Source organism: Lineus longissimus, chromosome 9 (assembly GCF_910592395.1).
Source record: "Lineus longissimus chromosome 9, tnLinLong1.2, whole genome shotgun sequence".
Taxonomy (NCBI): Eukaryota; Metazoa; Nemertea; class Pilidiophora; order Heteronemertea; family Lineidae; genus Lineus; species Lineus longissimus.
In genome coordinates, this window is record NC_088316.1 from 4,849,876 (window position 1) to 4,873,404 (window position 23,529).

Consider the following 23,529-nt stretch of genomic DNA (forward strand, 5'->3'; position numbering starts at 1 on the left):
CAGGTTGGTGCACTCTATTTGAAACATGTTATATGATACATTTCAATGGCACGGCGATTATGTGGAAACTGTTCTTGGTATCGCTTACATTTTCAATTTATTCTGCACCAATCGCTTCAACATGATTTCGGGCTGCATATCTAGGTTTCATTGCCCTGGGGCACAACCTTCTCGGGTAGCGCGTGCCGAAAGCCAATTATCCGCACAGCTGGAACAAATTATTTGACCAGCTGAAATGGCCATCACAAATGCGCTGTTTTGAAGCAGACTCGAGCTTTAAATTCATTGATTTCTGCACAACTATTTCGACATAAAAAAGCGACATGTCAAGAGATGACATGGCACGACCTGAGGGTGAAAGTGTCGTTGTAAATCGTATGTATAGCCCGCTCCTTTGAAAGTACTAATTATTGTTTATCCATAAAAGTGCCTCGCTACAGTTGGCAGTGTCAACTTAATGTAAACCCAGCCTAACTCTACTTAAAAGAAGGTTACCCCTAAGCCATAGATGCTTAAAAACTAACGGTTAAAGCCGTGCTTCATTGTCTCAGAAATCCTGGAGTAATGTTCTTGGCATAAAACCTGTACTCCAAGCTAGAGTAAGCATAGTATTGTTGTAACCACTGAGAAGAAATATGATTTTCCCCCAAACCATTCCGCTACTTTTGTTTTGCAAATGAGGTACTGTAACAATGAGCAAACGAAGAACTTCACTGCAACATGGTGGTTTTAGGCCTTGTGTGTGTGTGTGTGGGGGGGGGGGGGGCTTTGCCATTGTCTTCTCTCACTGGCAGCTTCGCCAAGTCGTCAACACGACCAGCGGCTGTACAATTTCCCTTCACTTCATCAAAGCCACGGCACGTGACCTACATCTCATCTCCCGTGAAATCGTTCCGGGCGCCTCTTCAACAGCTTCCTCCGAAGTATGTTTTCTTCCATACAGACATGTACCGAGGTCGATATAGGGAATAGAAATACATGTACAACTCTTAAAAGTTTACAAGCCCTTCGGCGATAATCGCTCACTGTGAGAAATGATTGCTATAATGTTGTCAACAGGGACTGGACCAATTGGTTCACTTACTGAATCCAAGATGGCGGACCACCAGACTAAAATGCGAGTACTAATTGAAGAGCTTAAAAGTATAATCAGGCTAAGGCACATTTTAAACCCTATATTTGGAGAAAAATGCAAAAATATGAAAAAAATCTTCACATTCCCTGGAAACACGCAAGTGATGATTTCTAGATATCGCTGAATCATTAAGAGGCACAGATTATATGTGTTGAAAGCATTTGCTTCTTTAAGGGTATAAATAATGCAAAATGTGCATAAACCAAGAAGGGTTGTTACAACTAGTTACACTACGGACTTAGTGACAAGGCCTCGTCCCATCGCCCTTACCGGCCACTACGACAAGTCAATACTCTTGCTGATGATTCGTCATTATTGGTCGTCGCAAAAACAACGAATTGACACAGATATCAACTAGGTCAACCAATCACGCGGTAGTCTGGCGGACACACCTCCACGACACACTTTATGTGACTTAGCATGGTGTCCCTGATGCGGCCACTAAAGACATGATGACGTAGATTGCCACAACAAACTTGTGGTGTGAAGCTGTACTCCTCCTACTATAATATTACGTCTGGAGGCAAAGTCGTATTAAAGGTGTACAGTTAGCCGACGACGTTTGGTGTGCAGGTTTCTAATGTCTTCGGCATTCCGCAGGCGATGTGGAATTAGTCCGCCGAGGTTATGGAAGAAAAAAACCAAAATGGCGGGAGTGTCGGAGAACGAGAAGCGTACTGCAATTTTTTCCGCATCAATTTTGAAGTACGTGGATAATGAGGCGTTGGGGAGTTCGTTCAAGAGCCATATAACTTTTGCATAGCAGGGTTATGAAACTGCCGGCTTGTTAGAAAAATGTCGGCGGATTAGATGGTCTTCGTTTTCGGACATTTTTTTGTTGGTTGGCACGAACGATTGTTGTAGTCGTTCCAGTGCAAGTGGACATGGTGGAGCCAGTGCTAATGGGCCAGGTACTCTACCAGTGAAATATGCAGGCGTATTGATGTAAGTTTTATCTGTTATAGTGGTGACTTCTCGCTACGTTAATTGCAAAATACATGTACATGATAAGAATGAGTTTACATAAGCAATCTAATCTTTGTGTAAAAATAGTGAAATACATTGAAAAGACTTCACCACGTACACGAAGGAGTGCAGGGAGTTTTCATATCCATCGCTGTTGGGAAGAGAAGGCAAATAAGCCTGGCCAAAGCCTGGGCCCAAATTGGTTGCCTTGGATGAGCCGTCATCAGTGAATTCACCTTTTTCATTACAGATTGTTAAATTATTCACAGACATACTTGTGGGTAGGCCTAATCCAGAAGAAACATACCGCCAGCCTTTCCTCCGGGTTTTTCCTACAGCCTTCTATGAATGAATGAATGAATATAATATTGCAATAAAACTTGCAAAATATGTTTTAAATAACCTATTTTATTGATTTATGTCAAGAAAATATAATTTTGATAACTTTGAAACCTGGTGGACGCTGGTGGACGCTGGTGGGCGCTGTTTAGGATGTCCGGCCTATACGTATACGTTGACTTCAGAATTCACCGGCCATCCGCATCAGGCTGCAAGTGCAACTCTGTCAGTCAGTGTCACCCAAACCAGGTCATACCAATGCTGCCAGCGATTCACAGACAACTAATTGACACTTCGATGGGTATTTCCATCACCTCGACATCTGAAAACTTACTGATTTTGTACGGAAAGCAAGCAGTGAACGATGTAAACATTAATGGATGACGGGAATTACGGTGATTACCTCGTTCCGAATGCTCACCATAAGCTTAGCTGCATACAGTCATACACCTGCAATACTTCATCGATCCCAGGTTGATTATCGGCTAATGTAGCATATCATTATCACACCCCCGGATCAAACCTTACTAATCAAACCTGAAACTATCGAACTGGCACGATATTCGTTCTTTTCTTTAAATATTTGTCGATGGAATCAAATGGAATCAAATGGAATCAAATGGAATCAAATGGAATAAATTGTTTGTGGCCGATTTGCACTACTCACACGCGTCCAAAAAATCAACATTTTGCGAATGTACTCGATTTGTTGGAACATAGTAGGCTCGTCCCCTTGTACGAATGTACGTACATAATATTATCAGTGCAGTGCCCTAGTAAGCGCGCAGCGCCTTTAGGTTGGGGGAAACCCCCCAAACCCCCTGGTTGGGACCCTGCTATAGTTCCTTCCGCCAATTTTTTGTTGTGATAGACAGTTTTCTCCGTGTATCGCATTAGCAGTAACTCAACACCATCGTCATAATAGCCGGCAAAGAAATGGAAAATGTCCCCCTCCCCCCGAAAGGTGTCCAGACTATCGTAGTCTGGGACTCTGGCAGATTCTAATGTAAAGTGCAAGCTCTATTGAACTCGCGCAACTGTCGCCATGGAGAGCCCCCCCCCCCCTACCCCCGTCCTTCTGACATGTTTTAGCTAGTGCATTGGGGGAAGGCCCCTCAACCCCCCTATTGGCCTCTCAATAAGTCCTTCTGAGCTGCTTACTCCGGGGTGCTTGAGTGGAACCTCCAAACCTTCATGATGGTGCAGGCCTTTGACACGTTTAACCCAGAGCGAGGAAGAGGTACTCCTTCGATGGTACCCTCACTGCAATCCTCAACCATCATTACCCTTCCTTTTCACTGGCATGATATTGGCAAGACTACCAAGAGGTCGTACTGGTGGCTTCTTTGAGACAATTGCTTGTGGTCGTACCTGGGCAACCAATTCAAGGGGTCAGGGATCAGGTTTTTCCCCCACCAACATGTTGCCGAATGGTTAATGCATAAAAAATTGGTTGGAAAGGGTTTTCGCAGGCCAAGAGACTGGAAGACAATTGACTCTTGAGGAACACCAGACTGATGAACAAAGAACCTGAGGAACATAGAACGCTCTTCATACCTGGGAGCATAAAAAGCCTGCTAGCGAATATTGATTATTATTATTGATTAGAAAAAACCAGAAGATCTGCAGAACCAATGGTACCCCATACAAAGATACATTCCTCCTTAAGGTGTCTTCGGATCCCACCACGGCATATGTGGAATTCGTTCGAAAGGTTTATTGAAATCTCAAAATAAAATTTTTTTTCTTGAACGCCTGCCCGTCTTTTGCTTCATTATTTCGGGATTATATCCATTTTAAGCATCTTTTGGATATTATCACTAAAGTATCAAAAATCAAAACACATATGTCGGGGGGTAAACCCCCAGAAATTGAAGTTTGATTAAAAAACAGTGAGAATAATCGTGTGGTTCTCTCTCGGAGCTCAGAATAGTCGAGTTGCTACTTTCGCGCGTTTATCTCTTCTGGCGGCCATTTTAAGTCAAATTTAAGCCATTTGAAACGAATCCATGGACTTGAGAAACATTGTTTACATTGGATGACGTCGTATGCACGTTAACCATAGTAGCGCTTCGCAGAAAAGCCTTCGGCTTTTCTGCTGCGCGCTTATGACCATAATTAATCAATATGAATAACACCCTGGAAAAGGGGCGTGGCAAAATTACATGGAAAAACGAAAAAAACAGATATATACGATGGTTTGTTGTCCAAAATCACTTCACGAGACACACCTATGATGCCAAACACAGCCAATGATGCCGATTGCGCCCGAATCGGTCAGCCCTTATGGACAAACGAGGTTATCGCAAAATGAGGTTAAAAAACCCATGCAACTTTAATGGTCACTATAGACAGTGAGCCAATAATCGTCCAGGAACCGACATTGTTTATTTAGTTAATTTCTCCCCCATATCAAAGATTCTTGTAAATAGTTAAGATCGCATTCTCTTACATATGCATTCGTAATAAGATTCTCGTAAGATTCTTAGTCAAGATCTAGCAAAATCTAGAATCTCACAATAATCTAGCACGGAATATATGCATTGTTCACGATACACGACACTAAATAAGGTAGCTGAAAATCGTATGAGAATCGTATCAGGGTTTTCCACGTGGGGCTATTCTTCTATAAGCCCTTCAATAGTTATACCCTAACCATGTCAATTTCTAATTGTTCAACTAGTTTATTTCTCCAAAAAGACAGGAATTATCGTCTATTTCAGCTGAGCATGATTGGGACGCAACCTGGCTCAATATCATTTAGTAATTAAAAAAAGCGAGCAATCTAATCATCCTGAAATTGCTGTTGACTCCATGTTTTTCATGTTTCGAGATGTTGATACAGCGCTTCATTGTACCAGAAATGCTCTTGTTATCAATTTGAGGCAGGTTTCATTTTTAAAACCAGAGCAAACTTCGTCTGAGTATGATTTTTCCTGACATTAAAAAAAGTTTTTGCTCGAACGATTCTCAGACGAATAGATAACCAGCATTTTGTTGACATCGCTGGAGGAAAATCATTCGAGCTCGGAGACGAGACGTTGATAGGTTAGGATTGCTGCTGACAAGTAGGAGATAATATGATATACATGTACATAAAGTTTACATAAGAGATTTTCCAAACATTGTCCCGAAATGAGATCACTGTGCATCATTTGTAGTGTCCAGCTTTGACTTTGCACTGTATCAAAATATGTTGAAACGTTTGTCATGGACGATAGATGAGTCCTCAAACGATGTATCATGACTTAGTACTTCGCTTGACGATATTTCATTGTGCCTCCTATTTCGGCAGTAGCGGCCATGGATCATGTTGATATACGGCTCTACAATTGGATACAAAATAGGACCGGCAACTGATACCCTGCACGGGCGGACATTAGCCCGTATGGATTATCATTCTATACACATAGGCAAACAGGCCAACGCCTTCGACCTTTACCATCTGATTTGAGCATGTGCCTACGTCAGGCTCTGTTCGATCATTTATCAGAATTAAAAAATTGATCTCAACAAAATCAGACACGATAGGGACACCAAATATCGTGTCAGTTTATTAAATGGATTTGACTTTATATTAGTAATTGCAGTGATCAGATTGAATCCCAATTTTCTCATTTATTATGAGCCCAGGCAAGCGATAGATTTGAAATCGCCATGCAGCCCTTAAGTGATCATTCGAATACCACAAATCATACTATGTGTGTCACGAATTTGTTGACACTTTTAATTTAGGATATTTCTTACAGCGTATGTTGACTTCAGAAACTCCTATAACAAGGTTAATCGATGTTTCTCGTTGGCACGGTCACCATTCGTCGATGATTTTACCATGTGACTAATCAGCAAATTTTTCATTTTGAGAAAATTCCACTCAAAGATTCCGTATAGTTTGAATGACTCTGTGCATTACATATGAAAGAGTATAATGGCACGAAATGCATGAATAGAGGGTAAAGCGTTATAAGAATTGACATTGGCTTTGAATATCACCATGATAGTTGGTGCGTAAGTAGACATGGCTAGTACAACTCAGATGGCGCTGTTATCTCAATTTCAGAAAAGTTGCAGATTGGTAACTTTGTAAAATCATCGACGTATTGTTGTACCGCATTGAACAATTATCAACTTTATCAAGGTAACTCGTTTGGCCTCTATCAATCTCAAAACTGATCCCTATACAATCTATGACGTTGAATAGTGCTAAAGGCGGTTGGAACTTGAAAAAGAATGCCTATTTCGTTTTATTCAGTGTTTTATCATGCAGCGAATGATTTTTTTTCCAATACCAGTTTTTCAAAGTTTTGTTTTCACTTACGACGTCTTCAATTTCCCCGCAAGATAGGGGTCATTGATTTGCCTAGCGGGAACGTCCCTTTTCGCCGTACCGTACTCCCGACGTCGTTCGAATTTTTTTTAACCGAAGAGACATTTTCGAAAAAATCGCGAGCCGATGACTACGGTTGATACTAATTGATTTTTTCTCCATTTTATGCGTTATCATCAATGTTGAAAGTTGTACGTACAGCCAAACGTATGATATCACGGCACTGTGCACATTTATCGATCTTTTGATAACTTGATAACTCATTGCAGTTTTACACTATTTCGTTTAATTTCGAAGTATTTATCGCCCGCCCTCCTCCCCAAAGGTTAATTGGGACCAGTGTACTTTTTAACCAAGCTGAGAATATACTAATCTCGGTGACATCAGGAGAACAATGTGTACGTTATATCGTCTTTTTATACATGGTTGATCATCATTTCTGTCTTGAAAAAAATCAAGTTTTAAGGTGATGTGAGTGGTGTACAATAGGACCTTGGTGATAAGAAAAAAAAGGAGAAAACGTTTATTGTAACCCCCCCCCCCCCCCCGACATAAAAAAGCGACGGGTAGTTTATTACTGATGTTATTACTTGCTTTGATAGGTGACTGGTAAAACCTGCTCGACTGCGGAAGTGGCGAAAACTGTAAATGATTATTTCGCACTAGCTATAGCTACTGGTATAATTAGACCAAACCAACGGACACCACAGTAATACTGATCCCGGCTACAGTGGCAGAACTTTGCAAAAAATAAATCAATATTTTAGTAGCTACTCACTGAGATCAAAAGTATATCATAGTTTTTTTTGTGTCACCTAGTGGTTTGTATCTGTATTTCCTACATATGATTGATGGTCCCTTGCTACGGTCATTTGTCATTTATCACTGACGGCATGAGCCACCTAATGATGAATGAGACATATGTACCAGAGAGACAAGGAACATTATTATACTTGAATCGTACGCATTAATAATCATTATGTACGGGTACTGTGAATCAATTACCTGACGTGAAGATTCGGTGAAGGTCGCTGTGATATCGGTGACCATGCTGTATTTGTCCGCGCTTGGGCGAATTTATCACCAGTCAGTTTATCGGGTCATTTATTTACAATAACGGATTCCGCTAGTTTCCGCCTAATGACATGCTACGACGACTACTACTACTAAGACCCGTGACCTAAGGTCTTAGGGGCACCATGGCAGCTGGCAGCAGTGATGCATGCCCAAGTAGATCTGTGATCGGCCTTCCGGATAAGTTGAGATGTTGTGAGGCCGGTCCACTCTTTGATGTTATTCATCAACGTTTTCTTTGGTCTTCCTCGCTTTCTCTCTCCAGCGACAGTACCTTGCAAGACTGCAAGCGAGTCGTCCAAACCAGTTGAGCTTCCGTCTTTTTACGGTGGTCAGGAGTGCACATTGTCTCCACCTCTTGTCGAACTGACACATTGGTTCTTCGTTGTCGGAATGAGATCCCAAGTAGTTTCCGCAGGCACTTCATCTCAAACGCTTGCATGCTCTGTCTCGGCGTTTGTCGTCCAGCTTTCACAGCCGTAGTGGCGCGATATGCACAACCAACCATAAACTAATTTCGCAGATTTCGCGACGATGAAAATCATGAACATTTTATTTTTGTCTTAAACTTTTCATTTATCGCCAAAATAGGCGCGATATTTTGCCTTTTTCGTGTTTTTACATTTTATTTATTGATTTATAGAACAATCGTAACTGTTTCTACTCACTTTCATTTGACAGTTATCGTGATTCTGAGAAGTATTTGCTGCTAACTTACAATTTATAGTCAGTAGTACTTGAAAATGTTGTAGAGAGGTGAAAACGTCACGTATCAAATCCTCCATATAGTCAATGTTACTCTCAGGACTCTTTTTTTTAGAACGATAAATATTTCTGAAAAATGAGATTTTTCTGTTCAAGGGCATATTTCTAGACATTTACTTTTAATCAAAATTGCAATTCGGGTTTGTTGTATGATAGTTAATACATAGTACATGTATTACAAATCGTTTGCGTATGTTTATATTGATTTAATTCAAGCCGAACTGCAATTCATCATGAATGGGTTTTTTTCTTGCAAGCGGCGAATCTCATTCAACACATGGCCTATTAATTTGAAGTAAATTCGGCGTACCAGTTTAATTACAGAAAGCAATTAATGCGATATTATAATGATGAACGGAAATTGGCATTGGCATTCATTAATGTATTTGTATTTGTTGTCAAATCAATTTAATTTTCGCTTTTAAAATAACACGATTTCAATTACAAAACCAATTGCTGCATGAATGAACGAAAAATAGGCAAAATAGGAAAGAAAACGCGTAATTATCAAGGCTTCATCCCCCTAAATCTCGGCAAAACAACACTCCCTTTACTGCCCCCAGTGGCACTGTTGACCAGGTGAAATCGAAATGACGTCACGGAATTCCGCCTGCTTCGGAAATTCCCACACTAGGAATTTATCAACCCTTCGATGGCGACGATTAACGAAAATCGTGTCTTCTCATACCTAGAGTAATAACAAAATTTAAGATTCGTCCCAAACTTTTAGAAATGTACAGTTTGCCAATGAAACACAAGAATAAAAAACCCATTTTTATTGAAATAAAAAGCCACCCATTCCTTCAGCGTAACACTTCTTTTTCGACTCATCGTATTTCTAGGTGATTGAGAGCAGTTTGGTATACAATTAGGAGGTATTAGTCTGGCCTTACGAAATGTATTACCCCGTTTGTCATTTTATGATTACGATCGAGATAGGGATTTTCAAAGTGATTATGAGAGCAGGAGAAAGAAAATGGTGGGGATGCTTAGTGCGTTAGAGATGCAATACATGTAGCTAAAAACGTATTTGAGAGCTTATATCAAAACGATTACAACCTCGCCTCATTACGTGTTTTTTTGCTCATATTCACTGAAGGTAGTCATCAATTACTTTGACGGAAAAAGTTTCTTTGCCAGCTTTTTCGGAGTCAATGAACTGGCAAGATGAGGTGATGACTTCGGCAAACAGAAGGGCGCGTGAGGAAATATGATACGAGATAGAAACGGCGGTATCCTTAGAAGTAGAATACACTCGTAAACTGATATTGATTACTAAGTATCAAAGTACGTCGTTGCCCTTTTCGTGAGTAGCTAAATGGAGTGATATATAATATCGGAAAGCAGTAGCCGCGGCTGCAGCAGCTCGATTATAATTGATTCTTGAAAATCTTTTCGACATAAGCAAGCGTTTCTCAAGAGCGTCGATGCCGGCCTGGCCGATTTCCGAGAGTTGATTATGATGAAACCTGTCATGTCTGAAGTGTTTGTTTTCCATTAAAGGTCTTAGGGGTTTTAAGATTTGTTTGATAACAGCAAAGATTTGAAACAGATTGCAACCAAGTACACACAGAAGTACACAATTTATATTGCCATATGTGAACGATTCGCTTACAAGCCCCAACCAAATTCGAACAATTCACATCCTCCGGTGGAGCCAATTGTTCCGTGAGCCTAATTACTGAACAGATAGTCGAGCATTACAATAGGGTATCAGCTCTCGGACAATAGTCTTAAGTTAATTTTGACGTTTTAAAAAGTGTTTTTTAAATTTGTTTTGTGAATTAAGGCAAAAATTAAGTTACTGACATGAATCACGTCATGATCGGCTGAATTGCAATAAAGTTTGGGTTGATTCGATCCTGAGTTGCGGAGGAGCCAAATTGTCTAAAATCACTTTACATCACGTAACTGACACTAAGTAATTAAATGACCAAGACACTTTAATATGAAAATCCTTATATTATGTGTTCGTCCAACTTGCATGCCAAATAATGATGTCCTCTGCTTCTGGAACATTATTCAAAAGTAAATTGATCAGTGACATAATGAAAAATGACCTTGATTATTAAGTGTCATACTAGGAAAATTGCGGAAGCGAACAATACGTGTAGTCAGCCGATTCGGCCATCAATAATTTTCGACGAAACTAATTGACACAAGTAATGGTTTATTGAGGCGTGTAAAATGATTATTGATGAGTAGGCTTTAAATTGTAAACTGTGCTCATGCTTAAGAATCTTACAAGTATATTGTGAAGGTACTTGACACGAAACTGAATAAGATATTCAATAAGAATCAGGGCATGTGGATACATGACACGCGCGCATTTAGACGGCATCGGTTTACACAAATCTTCATCAAACCTTTGTTTTGCTGGAAGTAACGCTTCATTCTGCAAGGGCTAAAAAGATGATTGTTAACACAGACTATCTGAAGAGAATTGATCTTTAGCCATCTCGTTTATCATGCTACATATGGAAATAAATGATGCATGGAAGATGTGACAACGAATTGGCTAACGAAATATGGGTGGGTTTCATTGCTCGTTTCAATTGTGCGTGAAAGCGTTTATTTCTATAATTCGTCATCTTGATGATATCAGAGATCAGTAGGCCGCGGTTTGTTTGTAAAAGGCTAGTCATAATCCACAACGTCAGCTAATTTATAAAAAACGTATTAACTCCCGAGTAGAGAGTAGGAAATAAGGGTCAGCGGGACATTATTACAAATATGTAAAAAAGCTTTATTATATTCTAAGTATTTTGTCCGTCAATTTCAATAGATTATTGTTAAAAAGACTCTAACCAATTTCATACAGTAAACCAAAGAATAAATGGCCAGTGTGTTTACCTTAAAACATTCATTTTCTCCAGACAAAATGCCTACCTGTTGTCAAAATATTGTAATTATCACCGAACATCTGTGAATATCTATAGGCATCACACAGATACAAAGATGTTTAGTTATCAAAATGAAAAACAAGAGGCCCAAGGGTTTGAAGGGCCTTGTGCCCAGCTGGGTACAATGTACAAAACATTGAAAGCACATGGCAGGTCTCTTTCAACCTCAATTTTGTCAACATATTGATATGCCTTTATCACGTATGTATCTACGATCAATAAAATATTAACATAAAAAGTGCACCCCACCGACCTTTTTCAGAATATAGCTTATTGCAAGGAAAATGCTATTTTTACCTGGCTTAGTAGAAAACAGCTTAGTCTTTCTTTCTCCTGAAATCATGAGCAATATGAATATAATCGTGTGATTAATGTTTTGGTTCAGCGCCGTTGCCCGTCTTCAGAATGTAATATAAAGCCGCTTGACGTTGTTATCTAAGAAGCTGCTTGATGATGTCAACGTTGATGTAATAAAAAAAAGTAAAATCTTCTCAAATCTTCAAGAGCATTTGGCTACAAAAAGATACAAGAGACTAGCTGGCAAAGAAACCCACCCCTCCTTTGTCTATTCTAATTCTTCGTCGAAATCGCACCGAAGACTAAATAGTTAAGGATTATCCTGACATCGACAATTTGTTGAACGAGAAAATGCTTGTGCATCTTCTGAAGTGAAAAACGCCTTCATCACCGGTGTAGCAGTTTGAAATGTCCTTGGATAGAATGTACAAAGGATTCTATGCTCTTTAATCTCTGAGCTATTTACGGCCATCGGCTTGATAGAATAATCATTCTATAAACTGTCAGAATACGATTTTGGGCCGGACCCCTGTTCATGTTACTTTATCATGCCTGCCGAGCTGCTGCCTATATTGTCCCTTTAACAGATTCCATTTGATTAAACCGCTACGTTTTATTCTTGAATTGACGGACGCATGTTCTGTCGGTTGGTGGCGGATGAAGTGAATCTGTTTTCATTCAATCACTTGACTTTATACAGAGCTTTTTTTCTCCTGAAACATATGGTAATATATAAAGATTGCCCGCCACGGAGGGTAACATGCCAAGTGTCGCACCGCCAGGATGCAATGTCTGTCGAGGCTTTGTGAGTATTTATTAAGAGTCTTTGTGTACACGTATTTTACGAAGACACATCTATTCAATTTTATCTTTAAAAATACTTTTACCGGGTAGTTTAGAAGTCACCTCACGTCTTTCACTCTGGATTTCTCAGAAACACCAGTCCTGCTGTCTTCGGTAATCACCATACGGCGATGGTAAGTTTAATTGTTATTATACAACATGCAATGCTGCTCCTTTTACCATGTTTACTGTTCCGCTACTCAGTTAAAGTGATACTATGATGTGATTTACAACTTTGCGGAAATACGTCCGTTTTTAATTGTTGATCACAAATGTAAAGCTCAAATTTTCCATTTCTGATTAGATTTATTATAAAATCGCTGAATGTAAACCACCGCGAACGCGAAAATGTTCACGTTGTGACGTCATCAACGAAAACGACATCGAAGCGAGCCGTCCGGGCGGGATTAAACCATCAATTTCTAGAAAATGAGCATTTCGATTCGAAAACCTTACCGATTTATGAGAAAGTGACGTAGTCATTTGTCAAAAACAGCTAAAACATTATATGGTGAAATTTGACACGAGTTACCCTTTAAGACATACGTGAATGAGACAGATTTGAGGAAAGAATATGTATCAAGTCTTAATTAAAGACACGTTAAATTCAAATACGTCTTCATTTGTGTGAAGGTATTCGCTCTTACCATGTCTAAGCGAATGCTGTCGCAGCAACCCTACCCAATTAGTCATAATCCTACAAGATGTATTTTTCTCGTCAAATCTCAGTTGGTTATGCAGCAACAGCGATTTTCGTGATATCATGATCAGATATAGAACTTAAAAAATACTGTCCTTTTTCAGCAGTACCAAGAGACGCGACTGTATTCCAGTGTTGTTATCAACATGCCAGAAATGCATACTTTTCGCTTACAACGACCTTTACATTTGCTAAAGGAGATAAAGAACAAAAAAATACCACACTCAACGGCATTTCATAGGTGAACTTAAAATCAGCATGTACTTGTACATATCATTCTTTCTAAATATTTAAGACGGCACTCCCGTTCAGCAAGCGACAACATTCGTGATATTGAATTGGACGAATATTAGCCTTTTCTCGAGTTGTGTGACATGCAGGGGACAAAATGATATTGTGCTACACGTACGCTTTTTATTTGTTTTTTTATCAGGACAACAAAGACTGGCTTTTGGTTGCAAAGCTCTCAAGGATGTTCAGGACAAAACGAGGCAAAGGACAGCACACTAAGCGAATCAATGATACAATAATGTATGTCTCCATATCACTTAAGTTCCCTTTAAAGAACTGGCATCATCCCCTCAAGATTATTCAAGAAGAGGGTATGATCTTTCCTTGTGAGGCCAAAGGCACATTTTCTTTGTTTTCTATCATCGGCAGATCAAGAGAGATAGGAGAATTGGTTTACAAACTCCTCCAGGCCCTTACACTATCTAGAAGAACCGATGATGTCCGCTTGAAGTTATATATGTCATGACATGTGTTCCAGAGTTATATCGAGTGCCCTTATTTCAAAGTTACTATAGAAAACATCCTTTGTGATATTGACTTGATTGGAGATTGGCCTTTTCTTGAGATGTGCTGCAGGAGACACAGTGCTCCTTTCTGTCCCGATGAGGCATCATCGGTCCCTTTCGGATGTTTGGAATAAGATCAACGCACTAGATGCCATCACTCTCGTCGAGTAGGTGTTGACTCATTAATCCGCCAGTAAATCTATATACCACGTCTCCCTAAGACAGTTCAAATGGCCTTCCTCTTATCAGTTAACGGCAGGTAATACCCTCGTGACTATTCAAGTAAAGAAAGTATGGCCTTTCCTTGAGAAGGAATGCACATTACCTTTTGTTTTCGTTGCTTCCCATCAGGCAATGTCAGGTCGAGAACGACCTTTGATGGGTTTTATAATCCTGCCAGCTTTTGAAGAACGGAAATTACCATAATTATGGTCATCAATGTTAGCGAATTTGCGATATGCGCTGGTAATTCTTCTTCTTCTTCATCGCTCGCTCTGCACTTGGATGTGACAACTATTGTCGTTCGTAGAACAAAACTAGTCCAGGCTGGCTGAAGTATGCGATCTTCTTTCAAATGCTCGGGTCAGATTTCGGAATACATTTGTACGTATATACACCTGGTTTTGATCCGAACCAATTAGTGAGGATATTATGAACCGTTATGAAGATGTGTAATCGGTTGGTACAATTTTCGTTTCCTGAGATAAACCACATGTACAATGTCCTGATGATGACCCTGATATTGGTTCAGGACGGCAATTTTATACCTTAAGTTCATCGTGCGTCCAGGTGAACTAATGAAGCCTTATCGGATTTATGTAATATATACCCATATAAGCTTTAATCGTATCGAACAAAATATCAATGAGTAAAAAACACCTGATTGCAATAGTCACCTTGCTGAATGCTTGTGTTCGATATGATTTAGTTGCGCGGCTTGATTTGGCTAGGTTAAGCTGCCACGTTATCACTTACAGCGCGTATCTTTTAGAGCACGAGGTTATCAAAAGTAATGATGCCATGGGGGATGGAAGCATAAGAGGCTCCCTTCAATCAATTCAGTTGGTAACTTGGGACGAGTCATAGCGGAGTACCAGGTAAGTACGATGGGTTGTCTCTAAGCGGTGGTCGACGGGCGGTTTTTGCTGTTTAATGTTCGTTTATTAAATAACACTCTCCCATCCGAAAGGCTTGGACATCGGTGCTAGTTGTGCGTTGGTCAGAGCTGTTAATTTCCCAGTCCAAAGGACCGATGCATGGGTGCTGTTTACGTCCGTCGTATTGGATACTTGTTCACATTTGACTTTCATGTCTTCTCATTATATTAACAGCCTAATCATAAAAAACCTGCCGGTAACGACTACCTACACTCCGGATCCAGTAGCACCGGTCTCGGCTTTTCTCAGCTGCGGCAAGTCGTTTTCTCGAGGTTTCCACCGACGACCGGCTGCCTAGCATGGCGCAGACGAGCGCAATAAGTTGGTTTGGTTATGTACACGAATACAATTGGTGTAAATTGTAGATCGTGTGTACATAGTTTAATGCAGATAAACTTTTTTTCACATAATTTCAAGCATAATAGCCTTAGTGTCACACCTTTTGCCAATACAATACTAGAGTTTAATCAACTTCCAATGATGCTGAAAAAGGTATGGCCAATCTTGTGAGCAGGGTCAAAAATGATAAAAATGGCAGAGCTGACTGCGTAAACGGGGAAATTTTTTTTAGATCACCCGATATATGTCATGTCATATCGTGGTTAATTAGTGTCAAACATTGTATAAGTTAAATCATGTTGTTACCTAAACGGAGGCAATTTGTTGTTTTCAATATATACTGTATGCCACGTGAGGTTTTTGTTAAGTTTGAAAATGATATTGATTCGCAAAAAAACAGAAGAAATATTATACATGCATATTGCACCAAAAGAAAAATCACAAATCTTAAGTTTTAATTTTGAGGTTACACTTTTTGCTCTTTACGGCTTATACTAAATTACCGGTAGATGGTAGAGTTTAAAATTGTTAAATTTCTGGTTTTTTTATTGATAAAAGTTGGTAAAGCAATGGCCACGATGTCGACATCTATACTATAATGCGCGTTGTGGCCGCTAAATAGGAGGCGATTTTTGTTTCAAAATTGGGCCTCGAAAATGCGTCGAATTCTTGCAACTTTTGGTTTCGTAGGTGTGGATCATAAGTAAGAGTGTCACTGAGGGTGTCATACGTCGAATATCTTGGTGGTTTTAGAATAAATAACAACTTTTCAGAGAGCACGTCGACTGGAGAGCTCCGCTCATTCTCAAAAGCATACACAAACTTCACGCATATTCTCCCTGCCACATCAGTATTAGCTTCCAGCACGTATGTAGTGCTACACAACCTGGTCCATGGTGCAGGGTATTAGCAGGGAGATTAATGATTAGCCTATTCTATTTTAGTTCTATTCGAGAAACAGTTATGCCAGGATGGACAAAATATGTACAGTGGCCAGCGCTTGCTCTTTGATTTATTCTTTACTGACTGATGTTGTCAGTTTGAATTGTGCTCTGCATCTCTCCATGCACCTGGCTTTGATCCGACAGTGGCATTGGGTACGGGAGTGGGTAGGTGATATGCCTAATATGTGAGGGCCTTATTTGGAACAGGACCTGCTGTCACTGGTCTCAATGCATTGTGTAAAATAGCGTACTCCAATCAATCTATTGGGGGTTGCATGTAGATAGCAGCAATAAGTCCCTAAATGCAGTTCATTGCGTGTTTAACCTTTAATAAAACTTCAGTAACGTTAGAAATTTAATGTAGTTCAATCATCGTGCCCATTTAACTAATGTATATCACATTTCAACTTTGCCCGCTCCATGGGTATATGCTAGTACTAAGAAGCAAGGCACGCGTACTCTGCCATTAAAACGATATCTCATTATAGCGATATCTCATTCGTTTTATTAGGAATCGAAAATGGCATTACTCTACGCGTGCTAAAGCATTATCAAATAAACCAATTTATCAGGTGAGTTTCATTCTGTTCCGCGAGTCAGTTATTGTATCATGCTAAAAAACATATCATAAAATGAAATAACACATTTACGATCACATTACTCATTCCGTGCATCAAACCACATTTAGTTATTGACATGGAAACTGTTATATCAACAGGATCATGACATTTATCAGTAGTGGCACGGGTGGATTGCTGTAAGGTATGACTTGCATACAATATGTTTATAGCAAAGCAAAATATGATATGAGATACAAAGCTTTTCGTGATGTTCATCAGCTTTGTTACTCGAGAAAGCTAGTACATGTATTTCGAAGCTCGAATAGTAGTTCTACCAGGTCGCCAATCTTCAATAATTTTACTTAGCCTGAACTAGTCAATCGCAGGCGACAAGTCCACTTCGCTCAGAATCAAAACATTCACAGTATTTCCAATCCTCAGGCAAGAAAACCGAAACTACCTCCTTTTTCGCCAAGGATTTTAGCAAAACAGCTTGTCTCGGATCGATCAGACCGAAAATGCAGACCAAAATCTGAGGCAGAGCCGAGGTTTTGGACGTAAGTTCAGGTCTACCGAGCGGTCTTGATTATACAACCAAGGACAGACAGCGAGGTCTAAAAAAGGTTCCAAAAGCAAACAAAATAATCAATGGATTGGTGGCGCTTTCGTTAAAGAATGATGCAGTCTGGTGACCGCGTCACTTGATGAAGATGGGGATTCCCAAGTCTGATCGAGTGAGGCAGCGGTGTTTACAAAGCTTTCAGGCCTCAGTCATTAATCTACTTTTATTTGGACAATACCAACTATCGAGGGATTCTTTTCTCATGTAAGTAGATAATGAACGGTTGTGATAGTTATTTCCTTGTTTGATACGCACTTTGCGTTTAATTATCGATAGAATCAAGAAATTTTGCCCTACGGACATTTTGTATGGGACAATACACTACGATACACAGAATACACTACGATACAGTGCCAGGCCTTTCGTCTTCTGATTTTTCCATCTTCATTTATATATATCAGGGCCAGGCCTTTCGTCTTCTGACTTTTCCATCTTCATTTATATATAGCATTTCAAACAACTGTGATTATCATTCTTATCCAATAGTGATATTTTACAGACCTTTGACCCCTGTATTCGGATTATTAAAACATTTGAATAACGTTTACTCCCTTCTGTTTGAGGTTAAAACAAGTCCTACATGTTCATCTTTAGTATTGATACAAAAATTAACACATTTTACGATCAACAATGACGTGATTTTAACCGCAGTGGGTGTATCATGTTATGGAAAGTTAGTTGTCATAATATCAACATGGGTAGGACACTACGGGTATATATGTATTGAAAATGTTTGATTGCTTGGGAATCAGACTTTATGCGATATCTAGGTAACTGGTATGTAAGGGAAAGCAAGCTTTTTGCGACCGTCTACTTTTCCTGATCTTCTCAATCAGTTGGTCCTGCTGTTGTTTTTTTTTGCTATAGGCCTATCGATAAAGAGGTGTATGTTGTTGCAATTGCTTATCCAACAACTAGTAATCTGAAATTTGCTTTGCAGCAAATTTGATGGGCCCCAAATTAGAGAAAGATGGTATGGAGGTGTAAATTACAGATTTAGCATGGACTATTATCAACGGAGATATCCCACTTTTTGTGTTTTTACATAACGCTCCCTGTTAGCCAAACCATGAATGATATTGGGCAACGATTCAGCTCAGTTACAAAACGTGCCACACATGACCATTGTTGAATGTCAGTTCAATGAGTTGCACTTTTTCTGTTTTTCTCAAAAAAGTCCCCAGCTCTTTGGCCAAACCCAGAAATGAAATAATACCGAAATTTGGTCTACGAGTAGCGGTCACCCCAAGGGTACATGTCTTCAAAACTACTTGACTTCCCTAATTACCATGTCAAGCGTCAACGACGGACCATTCACTAGCACTGTACGTACGCAGTGTTCTGTACATTCTGTGTGTCGGATGATCTATTTCCGGACACCCCCTCCTTTACTCAAAATAACACGCTCAATAATAGTTCAATCAGCACCCCAACTATTCATTCATTTCCGATGGAACTCCGATAATTATTTGAAGCAATTACATACCTCATTTTTAAATTCAACCATCGCATTGTGGACCGTTCTTGATCATTTAACACACGGACCTGAGCATTGCGATTTGTTTACAAATGGCAGCCACCACATGCAAACGGTCCGCGCGGTCTTCGAACAACTCCGGCGTCAGTCGACAAACGACATAAAAAATTATGTACTTTATATGTAGAGTTGGATGAAATAGCAACCATTGTACTCCAGAACCATCAGAGTTGTGAAAATGTTTTTGCGAGTTTCATCGAGGAAAATGAGTTTGATGGGACTGGGGTGATTGATTTTGGTTTATTTCGCAGGTTGGCTGGACTGCCTCCATATATATTCTGTGGAACAAGAAGAATAAGAAACCAGAACCTGATTAATCTCAATATGCTCCCCACACTGTGAGGTGCGGGGACCATAAATAAAGGTGGTCTGAATTGGGTGTCGTGTGGCTCTTGTGTGAGTGCTTTAACGATACGGGGGCCGGGCTGACGTCGGTGGTGGGGCGTCGGTATAATTGGTGGGGTTGGGGTGCGCGTGTATGATGTGTGTGGGGGCATAATTCACTATATGCTATCATCTATCGTCATTTATCGTTTTTGACATTTCATTTAATTTCTTGAAATGTTTTTTTTAAAGAAAAATACTTGCCTGATACTTGATGGATTTTGTCTCCCTTTCATCGGACTCAAAAATGAGAAAGGAAATTCAGTTACAGAGCAAAATTCAAGAAAATGCAAGGAATGGGGCATAAGTGAACAACTACTGGAAATCTATCTTTTGAATGGAACCCTCAAATGCCAGGACATTGCGACTGTCTTTAATCCGGGGACGTTTTGCCACAAGTACCTTGTCCTGATATTATCGGCGCATGTGCTCACTGGGTGCCAGAAAGACTGTGGCAGTATGGTTTCCTCTCACCAAGCCTTATCGCCGGGTTGCCAAATTGTGCCAGCCAAAAAACGCTCAATTGCTGGATTTTGATATCGGCTTCTTTATTTTTCCTTGGCTGGATAAAACCGCCGCATGAATATGCAGAAAAAGATTATTACCCAAGCGTAATCAGCGGAAAGCAATCCGTGATGTTTTTTCAACAATATTGCACTACATATACTTTACTAATGTTTTTATCACTCGGTCACACTGGTAGAAAATGTTGACATTTGACATTTGTCCTCCCAATCAGCAACATACAGGGACGAAAAACGCTGCTGAATCTTGCAGAGAAGCTCTGTGGCATTCCATATAATTCAACAACCACCTGCTAACTCTTCCCGCAATTACACGTCCGTGATGACACAATTGTCTTCTTAATCTTCCCATCTTTTCCATCTCCAGGTATGCCGCAGAGGATTCCCTGTGAAGTCCTGCTAATAATGGACATTTCCGACAAAAGTTAACCGTGGGGTTTGGCCTAATACCCTCGTGAACAGGTAAGCACTTTCTTAACTTTCATACCTGGGATCCGAGGAGTCGTCGCTTCTTTTCAGGTGAATGGATCACGCGACGGATTGCTCTCAGCAGCTTGTGGCTGGAATTGCTAGTTAATGCTCGTGACATCTAGGGGCAATAACAAACAACAATCAATCGTTTCCTTGATATTGTTTCATACATGCGCCTTACAGGTTTACATCAGAGTTCTGGTACGTGCTGCATGCTTGCTCCACAATTGGCAATGGTGCACAAACGAGGGACTTCCCTCCAAATTAGTAATGGACAAACGTCTGTGGCTGTATCAACCACAGCTTTGTTCAACCTCCAACACATACCTTTAATGCGAAAGCAGGTATTCAGTCACAAAAATAGCCAGTATTTCTCGCAAGTAAATCTCACTGGGATAGTTTTTTCCTGCCAATTCACATATCCATTTGCTTCACAATCAATGTTACAAATAGTCAGCTCAGACAAATTATAATGAGACACCTATATTCTTATTACACAAGTATCAAAAATGTATTTCGAATAGATTGCTAGATGATGTAATCAGGATCTCATGAAGAATCTGTGATTGCAGCTGGAACCCTAATGACAGTACGAATAGGCTGACAACTCTGTTGTAAACACGTATTAGTACACTTGTAGAAGCATACATGTAGCATGGGAATAAAAACTAAACATTTTGCGTATAAAATATATACGTGCTGTTATTTAGAAATGTATCTACTTGCTGGATTAGAATGCCCCCCCCCCCGGATCCTCCCGTAAACATTTCAGAAAAGTCTATTTCCATAGGCTGTGAAATTGTACTTGCTGCTTTCTTTTCTGTTTTGAGTTGGCCCATTGTTATCCCTGTTGTAATGGAAGGACATAAAAAATAATTTTCATATTTTTTCCGTTGCTAAAGAAGAGATTCGTCCACAGGTACAATGAATTGCTCAATACGCATATACATGTACACGCTACATCATACATTGACAGCCAGATGAACTGCATGTTTTGACATTTCTGAAACTTTTCCAATTGCCGGCGAAAGATTACTGCTGTGCTGTGTGCCATGATAAAATAAAGTATTCTCACTATGCAAAACAGTTGGAGTTTTGATAAAATCGTTTGCGATGACTTTGTAATCTTGTTGCCAATGTAGTGACCGAGATCGCCAAATTTACAGTGCAGTACCTTCTATTATGTTACGTGTGTGTTGTCAGTGGGGGAGTGTTTGTCAGTCGATGGGGGGGGGGGGGAGGGGTGGGCTATAATTGAGCTCTTATTTCCACGTGCCTCTGATTCGTCCGCAATCCCAATGTTCCAGGACATCCTCGGTTGAGCAAAGGCATATTCCATGAGCACAGTGGCTGGCGCGAGTTGACACAATTCAGATTTATGCCAGGGCATGATTCCTCATTATTGTGACCCTCACTTGAAATCAGCCACTCATAACCCCGGAAATAACATCAACCCACAAATAACGTCCACAATATATTCTCACTCTCGTCCTCCATAAATGACACATCCGTCCACAATTCCCGGCTATCTGACTGGTTGATTGCTTTTGCCGAATATACCCACACCACAATTCAGCTTTATGACGCGACATAATTCAGGAGAGATTTTAGGTTTTGATTGTCTGATTTATGGGACACCACAATTGAGACTATTATGCCAGGCAATAATTCAGAATTCGGAATTCTGTCGACTCGTGCCAGCCACCAAACGGGTCTGCTGCGGCCATTGTCTTCATGTAAATACTAGGAAGCAGAGAGTTTGATGTTTTTTCTTCTACGGTCACAATGATTGCTTTATTTTTTTCCAGGAACACGATCATCGCGTGTGGGATTATCTCAAGAAACCATGAAAGGAGTTTGTAGGGAGGAGGCGAGAAGAAAATGACAATCTGCATTTTTTATTTTTATTCCTTTATGGTTTTATGATAATCTTTGTCTCCTTCTCTAATCAAAGTAAGGCTGTACAGTCAATAGTTAAAGAAGTTGATTTACAGTTGCGTCGCAAATCAATTAAACGCACTTTCTTTCTAGCCGAGATACTGGCAGTAAACAAGCTTTAAAATGCATATTAGCTCTTTGAGCTTGAGGCATGAAGATTCATCTTCAGGTTAAAAATAGTCGATTGAACACGGTACTCTGATGATGAGAGTGACACAGGTGTTGAAGACACTCTTCACTTCAAGGCATTGCTGTTTTTTAAAGGCCGACGTTACGAAATCGTTCAATTCAATTAAAGGTTCGATATGCCACAGTCACTTTGATATTCGGTTACGAGATGTTATTTGCATTCGGTCACATGCAGTTACTATGTTTTTCTGAACTCCACTTTCTGTACTGTAAGCCGCAAGCAGTGCAGCGGTTTGAAACGAGGTTGCGGCACTGTGGTTCAGTGTAATTGAAGATGACTTGAACTCGATTAGTTGCTTGAGATTATTCGATATGCCCATCAATTTCATTTCCTTTATAAATCTACGGAAGTTTAAAATCCACAGGGTTGTTCACAGGCGCATAATGATCCAGAACCAATTCGTCAATCAAGAGATTGATGATCAAAGGCTACCCAAACTGGCAACACTCTTCATGATCAATTGCGTAATCAATCGATAGATTGGGCAATCAAGCTATTTATTGGGTGATCAATTGATTCTAGCTTTCATGCGACTGTTGATTCCTGTCCGGCCACAAAACCGCAGCTGTATTAATTGTGTTTTACGAAGAACTGTCAGTGTTTATTTTCGAAGGATAGTAGGTGTTTCAAGTCGGACTATCAGTGTTTCTATCAGACAGTGTTTTAAGAAGGGCTATCAGTTTTTAACGTTGGGTTACCAAATCTCTTTAGATCGTT

The 23,529-nt window shown here is 40.0% G+C and overlaps 1 protein-coding gene across 5 annotated transcripts in view; it reads left to right on the top strand.

The window, feature by feature from the left end:
• The window catches only part of LOC135493434 (relaxin receptor 2-like), a 224,447-nt gene that overhangs the window by 65,521 nt on the left and 135,397 nt on the right, over positions 1-23,529 (top strand). For 3 of the 5 annotated variants that reach the window (XM_064780779.1, XM_064780783.1, XM_064780784.1), the window contains exon 2: positions 20,581-20,675. The gene's annotated coding sequence lies outside the window, so the exon portion shown is untranslated. Of the gene's footprint in view, positions 1-15,204; positions 15,244-17,955; positions 17,973-20,580; positions 20,676-23,529 lie in introns of those variants that run through there. The other 2 variants (XM_064780780.1, XM_064780781.1) reach the window with 2 other exon arrangements.